Source organism: Littorina saxatilis, linkage group LG2, assembly GCF_037325665.1.
Source record: "Littorina saxatilis isolate snail1 linkage group LG2, US_GU_Lsax_2.0, whole genome shotgun sequence".
In the NCBI taxonomy this organism is placed as follows: domain Eukaryota; kingdom Metazoa; phylum Mollusca; class Gastropoda; order Littorinimorpha; family Littorinidae; genus Littorina; species Littorina saxatilis.
Window position 1 is genome coordinate 90,411,214 of NC_090246.1, and position 16,444 is coordinate 90,427,657.

Here is a 16,444-nt window from a genome sequence, read left to right on the forward strand (position 1 = left end):
TGGCAGCAGTTAATAGTAGATTAATATTGTCAGGCATCTTGAGCCGTTTATGGTGTTTGTCAACACACTTTTGTCCTCAATTGTCAAAGCAGCGCGTCTCCTCTTGTGCTCGCCACAAACGCAAGTATGATGAGTTCAGCGTCGCTCTCGAAACGCTTGAATTCAGAGAGCAATACGGTTTTCAATATGTATGTGCGATTCATTCGGCCACCTGAAAAAAAAGAAAAAAAGTTTAGCCTACTGAGTTGACTCACTGTTCCGTTGCGAGATTTACTGGCAGGAGATCGTGGAAGTGACTGAAAGTATGGCCGTCGTACCTGTTCACACAAAGAAAGAAAGAGAGAAAGTCAGACAGACTGACAGACAGATCGACGGACAAACACTCACAGACGATCGAACGAAAAAACGTACGAACGAACGAACGAACGAACGAACACAAACAAACAAACAAACAAACAAACAAACAAAACCTCACGAACAGACTAAGGTTGGTACCCCGAAAGAGATCTAAGTACGATGAACATTGTACATATTTGCATCCCTTAGAATAGCCCCCTGCTTCGCAAACAATATCAGTCGCCTACGACGCCTCCGAGAAAAAATGCAATGACACAAACAACTGAACGACTATTGCCAACAGTCATAACAATTACAGAAACAAACAAAAACAACGGAAAAACATGTTCAACAGTAGTAACATTTGCTGTTTTAACAATTCACGCGTTGTGTATTACAATACAGGGATATTCACACTCATGAACAAATAAACAAACAGCCCTCTGATAGAAAACAACAACAACCTACGACAAAAAGATTGATTAGTGGAACAAAATAGTCTTAAATGAGTCCATTGTTGCAGAGTATAAGCAGCAACGTCCGATATAAAAGATACCACTGTGAGTGTGAGGGGAATAAACTACTTAACATACAAGGAGATCATTAAAACTTCAAGAGAAAAAATTCAGAGAGGCTCAAAGCAGAGAAAAGGAAATGGGACAATTACATGCAAACACAGAAAAAGAAAAAAACACAAAAAACAAACATTACAAACACACACACACACACACATACACACACACACGTACACACACACACACACACATAACACACGACACAACAACAACAACAACAACAACAACAACAACAACAACAACAACAACAACAACAACAACGAATAAGCAGGGAGAAAACAACATTAACGATTAAAAACAAACCAAACTGCAACAAAGAGGAGGAGAAGAATACGGAAGACGCTAAAACCCGCCCTAACACCCAAAATATCGCCACAACGTTAGCGTGTTTGTGGCGAAATTTGATCTGAAAAAGACCCCTCGCTAAACTTGTGAACGCAAACTTTACTGCATGTTTAAAAAAGTGATCTTTTGAACGCGAGCGTTATAGTGCGTGTTTAAAAAGCAATGCCCTATTTGTTGTCTTCAAAGCCAAGGTTTTAGGGGTCAGGTTTACATTTTGATACAGCTCCACCCTAAACCTTTTTCCCTGATACAAGTTTCAACTGCACTGAAAGCAGCTCTATACTGCTGTGAGCCTAACACCAGAAGGGTCATGTCACGTCAAAGGTGGTCGTTCTAATCAAATATTTGTTTCTAAGGAGCGTTTAAACAATCGGAGTTTTTTTAAAATTTTGAATGATGCCAAAGCAACCCTATGCATTGACCCTGCATTGACCCTATATGTGAAAGTGTTAACATTGACGTCAACTTAAAAAACAACACTATTTCGTTTGTTAAGTATTTTGGCCATCAATTATTTTAGTCATCATCCCTTTTTCTTCCTGTACCCCTTGCATTTCCATTAGTTTCTACACTAATGGCACTCTCTCTCTCTCAGTCGACAAGGCTGCTAACCAGATTCTTGAATCCTGAAACCTAAGAGTATGGTTAAGCGGAAGCATTTTTCTGGGGGACAGTTTTGAAAACCTCGAAGGATCATATGCATGTCACATTCAACTGACAACCGTCCTCGCACGACTGGAGTAACTAAATGTGTTGTATGCATTCATTCCGTGCAACGTAGTTACTCCTACTGCCACATCCACATATTCTACTACTACTGGGTAATGTTTCTTCAGAAATGTTTGACACAAATGGGCAGATGAGGAAATCAAGACTCAACTCCATTTTGTTTTGCATAAGGACAGTAACAATCTGGTGTTAGGCTCACAATAGTATAGAGAAAGGTTCCGTACAACTCTCGCTTACTCCGTTACACATGCCGTATGCACAAAGAGCGATTACTTCCCTTTGGTTATTTGATATAAGGACAGTAACATTTTGAGTTGAGTTGATTTCCTCATCTGCACATTTGAGTCAAACATTTTTGAAGAAACATCACCCTTTCACCTACCTCCTAAAAAACGCAGGTTTAACAAAAAAAGAAAGAAGATAAATGCAAACTGCTACTTCACACAGAGCCTTTGATCCATTGACACTGTGTGACTGTGTTGAAAGGATCTTCTTCTTACGGACAAGACGACAAAGACCGCCCCTAACTACAACCCTCTCCGCTCATATCTCGCTCCCCGAACCAAGCGGGCGTTTTAACTTGCATAGTTTAACACACTCATGTCATCATTGGGTTTGGTGGCGCAGTTGATATTTGGCTTAATACAGTCTTGTGGTTATATGGACAAACTACAAACAAACAACACAAGTTAATGTATTACGCATAAGGCTAAAAAGGAGAGAGAGAGAGAGAGAGAGAGAGAGAGAGAGAGAGAGAGAGAGAGAGAGAGAGAGAGAGAGAGAGAGAGAGAGAGAGAGAGAGAGAGAGAGAGAGAGAGAGTTTGTTTGTTTGTTTGCTTAACGCCCAGCCGACCACGAAGGGCCATATCAGGGCGGTGCTGCTTTGACATATATAACGTGCGCCACACACAAGACAGAAGTCGCAGCACAGGCTTCATGTCTCACCCAGTCACATTATTCTGACACCGGACCAACCAGTCCTAGCACTAACCCCATAATGCCAGACGCCAGGCGGAGCAGCCACTAGATTGCCAATTTTAAAGTCTTGGGTATGACCCGGCCGGGGTTCGAACCCACGACCTCCCGATCACAGGGCGGACGCCTTACCACTAGGCCACCGTGCCGGTAGAGAGAGAAAGAGAGAGAGAGAGAGAGAGAGAGAGAGAGAGAGAGAGAGAGAGAGAGAGAGAGAGAGAGAGAGAGAGAGAGAGAGAGAGAGAGAGAGAGAGAGAGAGAGAGAGAGAGAGAGAGAATATAATGAATTAAAAGAAAACGCTTATAAGCATTTCATTTTGAACCTGTGTCCTTTCTCTCAGTTCAATTTGTAGCACTGAAGAACTGAGTTTCACAGGTTTGTGTTCCCATTATTTTCACACCATTGAGAGTACAACACGAGCATTATAACTGGTCAGATTTAGGAAAATGGCCGCTATCAAAAGAACTTCTAATCTATTTCAAAATTGTCATCAAAACTGCTTTTTCGTGACCATCGGTAAAATGTCGATTTCACATTAAGATGACTCGATCATGATAAATAAATTAATGAGCCGATAAAATCATATCAAAATCAACCTTTTTTTAAATCCTATAAATGTGTATTATATGTATTAGTGTGACTGGGATCTCTTTGTTTGTGCCCCATAGTTACTTAAAGAAAAAGTTTTATTTTGTATATATATATTTTGTTTTTACTCAGTTCAACATAGTTCAGTCACGCTGACCGTCGCTGCACCTTGTCTTCTGTTCGGAGGGAGCGAGTAGAATTATGATTTTTAGGACTACCCTTCTGGTCCCGAAAAGCATGCTTTGAATGTGAAAACGTTGATAATCTTTGTAACTGAACTTGTTTAGTTCACCATCACGGGTTTGTCTTTAGCTACTCGGCTAACTTCACTCTTATATCGTTGTTTTAAGTACTATTTTGTGTGGTAAATCTTAAGCAAGAACCTAGTGATGTGACAAAGTGACCAGTTTTTGTTTGGCCACTCCCTCTTTGTCTTTGCTTGGAAACCTCATCAGCAGAACAGATGAAAAACCTGAATACTGCGCACCTTCATTTGAACAGTATTAACTTTCTTTTTATACGACCTAATATTCATTGAAAGTTTTCGCCCATGAAGACCAAACAAATCTATGATCCAGTGCTCCAAGGAAGCAAAAATCAAACATTCTTTTCCGGAGAAATCGGTTTCAAAATACTGCAGATCGCAATATGTGTTCCATTGCGAAGAGCCAACAATTGTACAACCGCAATGGCAGAAGCTGGTGTGCGCTGAAGTAACAAATCCTGGACAATAACCACCGTTCCAAAGTTTGACGGATCACATCGTTAATCACAGCGGGTACCTGCCACCCGTCAGAGGTCCTGGAACTAGAGAAAGAAACCACCCGGGGTAGGAGAGCGGCGGAGAAGGGGAAAGTTGTACCCGTTGACTCGCGCCGCGGCGCTCACTTTGTCCCGCTCTGACATGGCAAAGATTGATGGCGAAAATCTCTCCTTTTTTCATCCTCTTTGAAACAGACAAGCGACCTAGCTGGGGATCTTTTAATCCTTATTATTTTGTACCCGAGGGGGGTGGGACGAACCCCACGCGAGAGTGAAAGGAGAGAACGAGAATTGACAGACCTCACACTTTCGAAATTCGAGCCTTCTCCGAGAGCGAAAAGAGCGCAAGAGAGTTGACAGACCCCACACTTCTAAACTAAACAAGAGAGTTGACAGACCCCACACTTCTCAACTCCACCCTCTAGGACCTCTTGGAGGTAAAGCAAGGGTACAACACAACCCTTACCCCCTTCCCCTCCTCCCACAAAGAGTATAACCCCTGTATAGGATCTCAGTCTTGCAGCAAAAGCAAGGTACGCCACCCCTTTTCCTCACAGGAGCATAACCCCTCCTTCGTGGGTGCAAATCGTTCTGTCTCTGTCCGACGTGCACAAAGCCAGTGGGCACAGAGCGTTGGGTGCACAAAACGGGTCCATTGCCTCCACGAGATCAGTCCATTGCTCCGCAAAGAGGAGTCCAATAAAGGCTCCAGTGGACGCGCTCTTCATGACTTATTGTCAGGAGCTGTCAACTCCAAATTTTTATTCTGCGTTCACCATTCAAAAAACACTTTGCAACTCTTCTTTTATGAGCCTCTGCGACAGAGCGTGTGTCTTTTTCCAGTTCGCTCGTCATTTAAGCATTTCCCATCGCAGTGGAATCGTAAGGTACGGGCGGTTTGTCTGAACGCCCGGGGTCTTTGAGGGCACTTTCATGGGGGCACCACTGAACGTTCAAGTGAATTAGATGAATTCAACTTGGCCTGAAACAGCTGTGTTTTACGGTATTTGGGTTTAGTGACGGGGTCTTTGAGGGCACTTTCATGGGGGCACCACTGAACGTTCAAGTGAATTAGATGATTCAACTTGGCCTGAAACAGCTGTGTTTTACGGTATTTGGGTTTAGTGACGGGGTCTTTGAGGGCACTTTCATGGGGGCACCACTGAACGTTCAAGTAAATTAGATGAATTCAACTTGGCCTGAAACAGCTGTGTTTTACGGTATTTGGGTTTAGTGACGGGGTCTTTGAGGGCACTTTCATGGGGGCACCACCGAACGTTCAAATGAATTAGATGATTCAAACTTGGCCTGAAACAGCAGTGTTTTACAGTATTTTAGACAGGTTTAGTGAATATTCTAGATTATGTTCTGAACGCCCGGGGTCTTTGAGGACACTTTCGTGGCAGCACCACTGAACGTTCAAGTAAATTAGATGATTCAACTTGGCTTGAAACAGCTGTGTTTTACAGTATTTGGACGAGGCTGGCATGACATGGCTGGTTTCGTGAATATTCTACACTAGTATGGTCTGAACGCTCGGGTCATTGTGAACACTTTTGAGGAGGCACCACTAAATGTTATGTCATTTTAGAAGATTTGAACTGGGCTTGAAACGGCTGTGTTTACAGTAAATGAGCGAAGCTGGCATGGACTGGCGGGTTTTAAGTAAATATTCTACATTAAGTTCTGAACACCGGTTCTTTGAGGACATTTTTGTGGAGGCACCATTGAACGTTATATAGAAGAGTTGAAATTGGCTTGAAACAGCTGTGATTAAGGCAAATGAGCGAAACTGGCGTGGATTTGCTGGTTTAGTAAATATCCTCGATTATGTTCTGCACGCCCGGGTTATTGTTGACACTTTTGTGGAGGCACCACTTAATTAATTAACTACGTTCTGTACAAATTAAAAGAGTACGTTGAACTTGGCTTGAAACAGCAATGTTTTACTGTAGATAGGCGAAGCTGGCATGGCATGGCTGGCTTAGTAAAATATTGTTTTATTTTCTGAATACGAATTATTTCCTGATTGTCTCTTTGTGTTTGTTTGTTGTTGATAATTCCCACCAGTGGAAACACTGTGCATTCCTTGCGCGGACCCTTTCCTTTGCAGCAGGGATGGTATCGGCCTTTGGAAAGTTAATGCTCAGGCAACGTTCCGTGCATTGGGCAAGAAAAGGCAGTATTTGGGTTCACGACAGGTAAACATGTTTGAATATAGTATGGCGTTGTTTCGGTGCTCCATCCAGTTGTCCATTATTTTCTATGTTCTGTAATAGTTTTGTAAAATATAAACGTTTATCTTTAACGACTTTATCTTTTTGTGAACGCAAGATTTTTTCTCTCCACGCGAGTGATTTTCTTTTCTAAACAAAAGTAAACGAGGCAAGGCTAAAGAGTTTATTTAAGGAAAAAACCCGTGGGAGTACATGAACATTGGAAATAAAGACAACACACATATCAAGATAATAAAAAGCAAACCGTTTCAGTTGTGTGTACACACAAACAGAAATAAACTTTGCCCGGTAAAACAAGGACGGATTTCATAATTCAAACGAAAACTAACAACATACAATTGTCGCATAATCGTATTGTGTCCCTCCCATACCCCTTTTCATATTCCACCTCTCTCTCTCTCTCTCTCTCTCTCTCTCCCTCTCTCTCTCTCTCTCTCTCTCTCTTCTTTCTCTGTCTGTCTCTCTCTGTCTGTCATCATCTGTCTCTCTCTGTCTGTCTGTCTCTCTCTCTGTCACTCTCTCTCCCTCTCTGTCTCCCTCTTTCTCTCTCTCTCTCTCTTTCTCTCTCTCTCTTTCTCTGTCTGTCTCCCTCTGTCTGTCATCCTCTGTCTCTCTCTGTCTGTCCCTCTCTCTCTCTGTCACTCTCTCTCCCTCTCTGTCTCCCTCTTTCTCTCTCTCTCTCTGTCACTCTTTCTTCCTCTCTGTCTGTCTGTCTGTCTCTGTCTCTCTCTCTAGCTCTGTTCAAGCAGAAAGAAACAAGCGATCCCATTAAGCACGGAGCGAGCGCACGTGCCAAAAGTGACGTCACAACAAGAGTTCCGCGGCGGGAGTTAAACCACCGCCCCACCCTCCTCGCCTCAGCCGCCAAAGGATTAACGGATTAGCGCTAATCCGCGCTAACTCGACCCCCCTTTGACCGGCAATCTAGCCGAGGGTTTGGCGCAAGCCTCCTAACCCGATCCGAGGGCATGGAGGGCGAAGCGATAAGCGGCACTGTTTTCGTTCTCCTCTCGCCTTGGGCGTGTTTGTGCTTTCCGCGGATTTGCTGCTCATTTCTGGCCCGACCACAGCCAAAAGTCAGCGCTGGTGAGAAGGGTCTTTGCGATGCCTCGCTGAACCCGGGCAGAAAAGATGCTTTAGATGTTGAGAGGATTGTACTGAGGGCTGGGCGGCTTCCAGAGGTTGGCTTCCACCACCGCAATTAAGTCACCGTAGGCTAATTGTTTTGGACGTGGCGGTGGGACTGTCAAAATTGGCACCGAGGGTCACTTTGTGTTGTGGTTTTTGGGAGTGACTTTCGTCACAGTTGTTGTCCGCTGGACAGATTGGCATTGTGTCGGTGGTGTTAATCTACTTATGCACGGCTACTTGAATAAATGGGTTCAAGCACTTGATGTAAATGCAGTCGGCACTTCAGTTAGAGGTGCTTATAAGTTATGTCACCGTCCTAATCTCAGCTAAATCTTTGCAATAACTGATATCAAGCACTTTTCTTTAAAATAATCATGTTCATTATTCAGTGTTTTTTCCCATCTGCTTGCCAAAATCACACAAAGAGAAAAGAGATGAATAAATCGTTGGAAAAAAAAGATAAAAACGTTTTCAAAAAGACAGGCAATCCAGTAACTATACAAAATATCTTCATACATTTAAATGGATCCCAAAAGTAATATCGACGGTTCCTAGCTGACAACTGTTTTTTTTAAAATCCTGCTCAGCTGCGATCAGTTTTCTTTTTCCTATTTTGTTTTTTGACACAAGCACGGAATCTAAAAGTTTAAGACGGGGGCTTCAGTTTTTAAACCCGATTTTAATCCCTTACACAAATTTCCGCTTTTACTTTCGCCACGACGCAACGACACACAAACCCCACCCTCCCAAAGTGTAAGTCAAAAGATCTACAATACTACTCCGCTCTTTGAAGCCGCTTCCTTCTATGTCAAGCCATTGTGAGAGACACGTTCGTTTAGCTTCACCAAAGAAAAGGAGCTGAAGCTCTTGCCCTCTGATCTGGGCTGGCCGAGACAAGACTCCAGTCTTCTCGTCACTCTCCAAATGGCTCAAGCTATTGGCGGCCAAGTATCGCGAGACACGAGATCAAAGGGCGAGATCGTCGGTGACCCCGGAACTACTTGTGTAGCGACCCCTCGCGGCGGGGATTGAGCGGAGGGTCTAATCCGCCGAGACGATGCACGAGCACGGCGTGGGAGTTAGCCGAGACAACACAGCACTCCCTCCCTCCAAATCAGTGCCACTCCTTCTTCTTTCATCACTAGATCTTCATCATCGTCACCCCGGCCGCGCCGCCTTTTTCTCCTCCTCCTCCTCCACCCACTCCTACGAGCGTAGTAGCTCTTTTTGTTTTATCGTCCCCTGCTTTTGTTCATTCGAAAACGTGTCATTCCTTTCTGATTACTGCGCTCAGCAATGTCCAGTCTTGTTCTCGGTCTCTTTTGAATTCGCCATTCATTATCCATACCCCCATCAGATTGGGTTTTTTGTTAGTTACGCTGAATCCTGTTATGTTAAGGTTGGCTTGATTCAAACCTAAGTTAGTCATCAAAACCGAGAGTTGCAGTGTTTTTTTTTCTTCTACTCATTAATTTTAAAAGTTGGAAAAAAACCCTTGTAGCATTATGTGTTTAGCATAATCATTTAGATTATTCCACATTATTGTATACATGTTTGACCGGACGAAGCACTGTCCTGAGACGGATAACATTCCTTTACCGTCTCTTCTCCCTGTAACACTTCCAATGGTCGCCATGAACTCTGCTACTTCCTTGTAACATTGAAGAGAAGAACGCCATCTGATGGTGAAACCCGCTTTTAGCTGTAACACCATAATTATATGCACAACAAAAATCATGTATTTCATGTTGTACGAGAACAATGTCCACACAACAAAGCAGTCTATGCAAAGCACTTTATCGTCCGACTAGCCAAAGATCAGTTGCAACTCAACATTGAACATTAAAACAATGCGCACAACAGAACACCTCAAAGAGGAACTTCGATCACCTGACTGATAAAACATTTGCTTTTGTGAGCACAGAACGCCCTTGAGAAGAACATCCACCATGCACCTGACTCCGAAGACACCCAGTTTTGGTGAACACAATGTCCACAACAGAACGCCTCCGAGAAGGTCTTCGACCATCTAATACGAAGTAATGTTGCAGCGTCCATTGTGAAGGCATTGTCTGGGACGATCAAACGAAGAATCAATTAGTACTGACACATGTTTATGTCCACCAAGCTGCTGACGTAAGAAGCTAGACCGATGAACGCACAATTTTGACCAAAGTAAAAACAATGATAAGTAACTTTTTTTTTTGTAACGCAAGCCCCGCAAATAGAGCCAAGAGCTTTACAAATGCAATGCTAAAGCATAAAGTCATTAAATAATTAAACGCATACGAATCACCGAGTTTGATGGAGACAAAGGTGGATTAATACAAAAAGAAGATGCGCTGTCATTCCTTTGGTTAATTTTGTGCAGGCGAGTAGAAACTCTTGAAAGTGACACAATAATCGGCACAGTTTTATATGGAGTGAAAACTTTGTATATTATCGACTTTGGAGCTTATGTACTGCTTGAATTTTGTTTCAAAACGTGTTCATTGTGATAAACAAAACAAAACAACAAATGCAATAAATTAAGACTATTGAAATACAAAGATACTGTGACACAGACAATTATCAAAAATAACCTAATTTCAAGTAACAGTGCTAAATAGTTATTATGTTCGCCGACTCCAATCGAACAACTCTGAAAAGCTTGAAAAAAAACCAGCCTACATCAAACGCCTCTGTTAAACTGATCCTTCTTTCACAGACATTATCCTTCATTCTCTTCTCTCTTTTTTTGCCTCCCAAGTAAAGAGACTCATCAATGAAATTCTCCGCCGTTTGTAGGCAGGCTGCGTGTGCCAGGAAACCAACAGAAACGTTTGCCGGACCGGCTCCATTTCCGTCATCCTGAGCGCTTTTTGGACTCGTCGCTGTTTTATCCGCAAGGCCAAGACAGAAATGGGGACGGCAAACAAACGGCTGCCGGGTTAACTGAAAAAGGTTCAAGTCCCGGAAAACATTACGACTAAGGGACCTCGTGGCTTGGCCTTGCTGCTGTGTTTTTGATGAATCAAAAAACAAGGGTTGGTTATTGGAACGTTAATTATTGGGAAAAAACCCGTTACATTAACAAGTACGTCGACCCAGTGGTCTTTGAGGTAGACAGACAGACTAACACTTATGATACAAAATAATAATGAACTTGTCTCATAATCTTCGACAAAACTCGCTTGCAAGATTAGTAGTATGTCTGTTTTTGGATTGGTGTTTTAATGGTTTCCCTAGAAGGGTAAACTTTGGGTTCTAATCACAGCCTATAACGCTGATGTTTGTTCGATACCTGAATCAAAATCTGGTGTTTAGTTTTGTAATTGTTTTTAAATTGACGCGTAGTGTTTTACAGACAGGTTTCATATGAAAGGTCCCTGTAACAAAGGAAAATAACTTGACTTGAGCCGGTGTGGCACAAACACTACATATTTTCGTTCCATAACGTTTTTTACCTCAGTATTTCAGAAATAGGTAGTGTGTCTTATATTCATGCTGCACACAAATGTGTCCAGGTTATATATGTATTCAAAGACTTTCAAAACATGTAAAAGACTATGTAGGTTTCTTTATCCTGTAATTATCATGTTTGCTTGTAATAAAAGGAAATCAAAACCAGTGACTGTTTCCACTAGTTTGTCGTGTCCGAATTAATTGGATGTAATTGCAGGCTTTCTTATTCTTAAACTTTGTCAAGAAGAACGAAGGACGCTAGCATTCCTATAAATAATGTATACAATTGTATATAAATTGGTTTAGGTGCTCTCTGACACCAGCACTGATATGCCTACGCATTGAGTTTGTAACAAGAATCCCTCATATTATATGACTCTGAAAATATTTGAGCTTTGTTCCTTTTGTTAGAATTAGTTCATCTCAGAAAATATTTCTAAAAGGGTTTCCATTTTGTACAATAGCGTTACTGGCATCCCTGCAGTGTGTCGTATAGATAAAGTTCTACAGAATCCTGTTCAGGCATTGAAATATTGAGATTCTGGAAGAGTCTGATTGAAGCTCATAAAATTTAGATTAAGGCTGCCGACTTTCAATTCAACTCATCACAATTAAAACTTAAAATACGAGATTTCACATGTACACGGAAGAGTTCTAATGGAGGCGAACCCTCTTTGTTCTTGCTAGACGTGTCTTGAATGCCTAATTGTTCAGTTCTGAGGATATCGCAAAAAACCAAAAACAAAACAAAACAAAACCAGCAACTGATTTACATGTACTTTCTCTACAGAATTAAAAATTTACATTAGACTGACGGCATAACAAAGATGCTAGGCTTACCGTACGGCAACCTAATATACGGGGGAGTAACGAGCTGATCCCATGATACATTATGATGATCAGTAAGTTTTACCGGTCGTATGAGCTGTAGACAGTTTTGCCAAGAAAGAATATTTGATGAAGATATTGCGTGAATCGTGCATGTGCCACAAGTTGGGAAGACAATTATCGAGTCGTTTGAGGACAGACTGAATTAATAATATAGAAAGGGAATAATATCAATATTTACAATTTATCAACAACCCAATAATTTTCTGAAAAACTGCTCATTGGATTATTAATTTACCGACACAATTAATCGGGATAGACTGACAGATCATCGCAGAGATCAGAGGCTCGGCGAGAAAATAAAACTGATCATTGTCCGATCCATGAGGGCAATCATTCTCGGCCCTGGAGAAATCAAGCGAGGGCAATGGGCTACAGAGGGCGTGTGCGGCGGATGCCTGTCATTGTTTTCTCAAAACAGGGCCTAACACGCGTTTTACGGACAACATCGCTGATTATCCGCTTAATATCACGCCTTCGTCGGAAGCTGCGTGCCTTTCGAGGCTGACATTTCAGGCGTAAAGCAGGGCCGGTTTGAAGGCAAAATGTGGCTGCATGCCTCGTATTCCTCAACTGGCTGGCTGTAAACAGGCTACAGAGGGGAGGCGCAGCGCCGGTTAGCTCCCTTGGCTTACTCTTCTCTCAGCCCATTTGGAGGCGATGGAGGGCAGCCATGTTGACAGAACGACTTTGATGCCCGCCTTCAAAGGGGCCGCCATCTTGCAAGCTCGCGCTGCCTGTGTGCGCCACTTCTGCGGCGCTTTGATCTCGCCGCCAGTCGCCCTTTGCCCAAAAAGTGGCGCTTTGATGAGCGAGTAAGCTAACTAATATCGTGCAACCAAGCCAGGGCGGGAATTCCATAGCGCGGCACTGTACTGCCATCCTCAGACCTGCCCCGCGTCTGTTTGCTTTCCTTTTCCTCCCGTAATCCCCCAGCTCCGCCTTGAAGCGCCGATGTCCACAAGACTTTAAACGCTGGAAGCGCTGCCATGTGGACTGAGTCAACACGCCGCAATTTACACGAGCTGGTCAAAAAATGCTTCATATCTTTTTGCTCCATATCACACTTTTTGAGAGCAGGCCGTGGGAGGTGGAAGGGGGACTCGTCGCCCCTCGAGTAATGCTGACGAATCGCCTTGACAGGCTGTGTATGTGCGGGGGTGTCAATGTCACGTCAGTGACAAATAGACGATGTTCAAAAATAACTCTGTCAAGTATGGTTGTGGAAGAGTTGTTTCCCTTGTTGCCATAGAAGCACTGAGGCAGGACTACACTGTGACAATGTCACGTGCAGCATGACTCAGTGTTTCGCTATGGAAATGCAAAGAAAAACAAGAGAAAGCCTGCAACTCTTCCATGACTCGTAAAAAACAGACCAGAGTTATTTCCAGAATTCGTCTATTTATTGTAGAAAGAATTTCAGCCAGCATTGGTGGCTGTGGCCAAAAACTTATCTAGTTTATCCTGTCGGGGAAAACCCTTTGCGGCTTCCTTGCGGCTTTGACCGTCAGTCACTATAGTGACCTTCTCACAGCACGTGCACGAGCAACTTGTGAAGTTTTACGACACGAAACATTCTCTGATCATAGGCATCCCGAGTGGCTACTGACAAGGGAACATGACAGCTGAACCGATGAACAACACTGTCACTGTGGTACTGTCATGCAGCGACTATATGGTAACCTTTTCATCGTATTATCGACATTACACCAAAGCCGGACAACAAGACCCGATAACAATTCTTATTGAGAAACCAGGAATCGATGAACTGAAAGACCCTTCAGATTCTTGATAGATTTCTTCGTTTGCATCTTTGGGAAACAAGTTATTTGCTCGTTTTTATGTATGTGATTTTAGACGGAAGATTCGCTAATATATCCAAAAGCATATTGGCAATAACAAAGACGCATGGTTCCGGTTTACCCATCTGTACCACACCATGTTAACAATCGACAACAGCATACACTGACAACTTGAAATTCTTCTCGGGAATGTTTTTCAGCTTTACAAATGTCGATAGCATACCCTTTTCTGCTAACTTCTCGATGAAACAGGACTAAACCAATTATTTTCTGTCCCTAAACACCACAAAATGCCCAAAGTCGAAAGATGTACAAACAGGGGAGTAAAACGGAACAGCCGTTTTTGTGTGCCTGTGTGAGCATAGTTGCCGACTGACACAAACTTTCGCATTCGGCTTTTCTTATCTCGTAACTCCACACTAAATACCCCACTTCCCCTCTGAAGTATTGATGTACAACCCATGGCACTAACATTCATGTAGTCGTTTATAACTGAGGTTGAAAAATTCGCTTCATGACGAGACAAGTATAAATGCCATTCACCCAAACTGAAAACTTCGCTGTCGTCTGCTCGCGTTGAACGGATTAGCTGTTCTCTTCTCCTCCCCTTGTTGCATCCTAGTTCTTCAGTTGCTTCTAGTTTTCCGTTGATGTTGTGTTTTGGTCTTCTTCATAAATAGTCTTGTTCAAAATTAAAAAAACTCAAACTTCTTTTTGTTGTATACGAATGAACTAATAAAACGCTGTTTAACAGCTGTGTTGTCAAATCGAGTTTTTTTTTCCAAAGTCAGTGTGGCGCCTGCGCAAAACTAATGCGCATAAGAAACGGCGTCTGCTATCAAAACCTGAGATCAACGCATCGACGCAAAAACTGTCATTTTGTAAGTTTGGAACAACAAATCAAGGTCAGAACAGCTATATAATCGCTATTGTATTTTCAGCGTAGCAATAGGGTCCGATATTTAGACTCGAACAAGTATAATGCGACTCGTCTTCGACTCGTCGGCATTATACTTGTCTCGTCTAAATATCGGACCCTATTGCTACGCTGAAAACACAATAGCTGTTAATAATGCACATAGTATAATGCTCAATTAAAGTAGAGTACGGATCTTAAATGCCAAATATTGAACAAATGTCACATTAAGATTGAATAAAGTCTTGTTTAAACAAAAATTAATTAAAAACTAGAAGAAGCTGATGGCCAGAGGGAATTCATACGTTTTCTCTTGATTATCACAATGCTCAGCCTTCATTCCTGATTTTGTGTGTGGTTTTGTCTGGGGTCTTAACCGACACACAATCCTCAATGGGTCAGGTTCATCAGCTTGACAACTTGAATGGGTTGCTACCGGAAAAGTGCTATATTCGCACACTCTGGAAACAAGGTATGAGAACTTATTTTCAAGTCAATACAAAATGGGGGGCCCGGTTCGCTCAGTTGGTAGAGCACTGGACTTGTGATGGTCGCAGGTTCGATTCCGGGGACGGACACGGGTCAACTTTATGTGCAGACCCAGATACGTTAGCTATGTCCCACCCCTGTGTCAACACAGTGGCACGTAAAAGACCTCGGTCATTCTGCCATAAGTGCAGATGGCTGATACCACCTAAACACGCATACACTTGTGTATCTGATCAAAAGCCGTGAGGACATAAACACTCGAGTTATTATATAACCTATATCTAGTCCTTATGAGGCGAAATATTTAGCCTGTATGACATGAAGCATTCTCTCTAATAAAAAAAATCAGTCCTCCTGTAAGTACTGCGAAGACTGACGTCAGACCGGTCAGCTCCCTCGGCGGTGGATTGTGCAAGTCGGCCAATAAGACCGCCTTCAGCGACTCCGGAGGACCCCAAGGACAATGCAATAAATCCAGTCACCCGCATGGTCCTGTTCTTGACTGTCTCACCGCACTTTACAACACGTATGGATTCAGGTTTAACGTCGTCAGTGGTCGCAGTGGCCAATTAAGAATATGTTTTCTTAATACGCTACCAGTGACATAATGTTTATTCATCAATGCATCATTATACAGGCATTCTGTCTCACGCGGTTCGTCGATAAAACAAATGTGCTCTGTCGGGTTTCATGATGATAACCTGAGTAGAAGTAATGAATACAACAATACGCGTATATGTGCCTTATGAACTTGTCTTATTACTGACAACAAAATCATCATCATCATCATCATCATCATCATCATCATCATCATCATCATCATCATCATCATCATCATCATCATCATCATCATCATCATCATCATCATCATCATCATCATGTTTAACAACTACAACAACAACTCCAAAAACAAAGAGACTGCGCAGCCAACGTTCCAAAATTCACAATAAAAAAACAAGAAAGTTAGGTTGTTGGAACGTTTGTTATTGACAAAACAATACATTCACAGCTATTTCGACCCAACGGTCTTTTAAGTGAACAGACAAACATTTAACAAATATTCACACAAAACTTATCTTGATAGTTCTATCAGTTTACGTCCACTCGTCAGGAAGCCGAGCGAATGAATCAAATATGAATGTATTAATTGTTTTGTCAATAATAAACGTTCCAACAACCTAACTTTCCTGTTTACAACAACAACAACAACAACACGTTTGCACTCT

The 16,444-nt window shown here is 42.5% G+C and overlaps 1 long non-coding RNA gene across 2 annotated transcripts in view; it reads left to right on the plus strand.

The window, feature by feature from the left end:
- Positions 1 to 2,706: 2,706 nt before the first annotated feature.
- Positions 2,707 to 16,444, plus strand: part of LOC138960124 (uncharacterized) — a 93,131-nt gene continuing 79,393 nt past the window's right edge. Inside the window, exon 1 of one of the 2 annotated variants that reach the window (XR_011453893.1) lies at positions 2,707 to 2,808. This is a non-coding gene — a long non-coding RNA (uncharacterized lncRNA). Of the gene's footprint in view, positions 2,809 to 10,133; positions 10,155 to 16,444 lie in introns of those variants that run through there. The other variant, XR_011453892.1, reaches the window with a different exon arrangement.